Source organism: Mustela nigripes, chromosome 12 (genome assembly GCF_022355385.1).
Source record: "Mustela nigripes isolate SB6536 chromosome 12, MUSNIG.SB6536, whole genome shotgun sequence".
Lineage (NCBI taxonomy): Eukaryota > Metazoa > Chordata > Mammalia > Carnivora > Mustelidae > Mustela > Mustela nigripes.
In genome coordinates this window covers 56,010,587-56,012,359 of record NC_081568.1, presented here as the reverse complement: position 1 = coordinate 56,012,359, position 1,773 = coordinate 56,010,587, and positions in this window count along the sequence as shown.

Below are 1,773 nucleotides of genomic sequence, written 5' to 3'. Positions count from 1 at the left end.
CCTAAGTGGGTAGAAGAAGAATAAATGAAACAAGATGGGATTGGGAGGGAGACAAACCATAAGTGACTCTTAATCTCACAAAACAAACTGAGGGTTGCCGGGGGGAGGGGGTTTGGGAGAAGGGGGTGGGATTATGGACATTGGGGAGGGTATGTGATTTGGTGAGTGCTGTGAAGTGTGTAAACCTGGTGATTCACAGACCTGTACCCCTGGGGATAAAAATATATGTTTATAAAAAATAAAAAATTAAAAAAAAAAGGTATTTAGTTTGGGACTTTTTAATACAGAATATGTAAATGACTAACATAAATTGTATCTAAAGTCTTTTTTATTATTCCTACTTCATCCACCGAAGGCTTAAAAAATCAGTGAAATCCCTTTTCATATGATAGCAAATTCCAGATTATCATAAATCTTTGATTCTCATCTTCCCTGGGTAAACCATTCTCCGTGTCTTCAGTACTTTGCTCCTCTGCTCAAATTTCTCACTCTAGATCTTCTTTCTGGGTCATCTCACTCATAGTCTCTATTATCCTCAACTCTCACACACTGTACACAGGTATTTCTGATTGTCTCTAGTTCAAACCCCATCCTAAAGTACCTCAAACTCACAAGATCAGAATTAAACATCTCATTTAATTAACATTTTCATCAAACTTGTTCTCTAAATTGCTTGGTCTATTTTGTCTAAATACACTGCTAAGCTTCCAGATTTCCAAATCATAAAACCAACATATCTTATGCTCCTCTTTGTAACAGAGAATTTAGAACACATCACTCTTTTGCTTAAGATTCTCTTGAAACTCTACTGCCTTCAGGATAGAATGGATCTAAACTTATAAGCATGACAATCAAAGACATTATAATCTGGCCAGTGCCAGCCTTTTCTATTACTTTCCATAACTCACCCCAGTCATACTGAACTATCTGTTAGCTGTTTCATATGCTAGGGTCTTTGCATACGCTGTTCTCCATGCTTTGAGTGGTTTTTTCTCACACTTACTCCCTACCCTCTGGGCTCTTCTACCACCTACAAGAAAAGGCAGAGTGACTCTTTAGAACTTGCCTTCAAAGTAAAGCCTTCCCTGTTTCCCTCTCCCCTGCATTATTTCCTTTCTATAACTCTTTAGAGATCTTACCATGTTTTATACTGTGTTTGTTTATGCAGGTATACTCTACTAATCTCTGATTTCCTAGAGAGTACATGTCTTATTCATATTTAGATTTATTCAATCATGCAGCTATTCAAAATTATTTACTAAGTAATTTCTCTACTATATGCCAGTGACTACTGTAGATTCTGACAATACAGCAGTTAACAAGACAGACAAAATCCTTGTCCTCAAGAAGCTTATAGTCTATGTATGTGTGTGTGTATATATGTATATATAGCGATGGAGAGGGAAAGAATGTCAGATGGTTATTAAACTAATAAACTAAAGCAGGATAATGAGTTCAAGAAGAATGAATGTCAGTGCAGGTGGATGTTGGGATTTTATAAATGGTGATCAGAGAAGGCCTCGCTGATAAGGTGACTTTTGTACAGATATCTGAAGAAAAGGAGAGAAGCAAGCTCTTTAATAGCTGGAGCAAGAGTATCCCAGGCAGAAGGAAGAGTGTGAGGGTTCTGAGGCTTCAGAATAGTTGAGGTACTCAAGAAATTTCTAGGAGCCCTGTGTGACTAGCATGAAGGGGGAAAAAGAGTAAGAAAGGTCTTGAGATCAGAGGAGTCATGGGAGGGATCCTGCAGGCTCTTGTAGCCATGGTATGGAA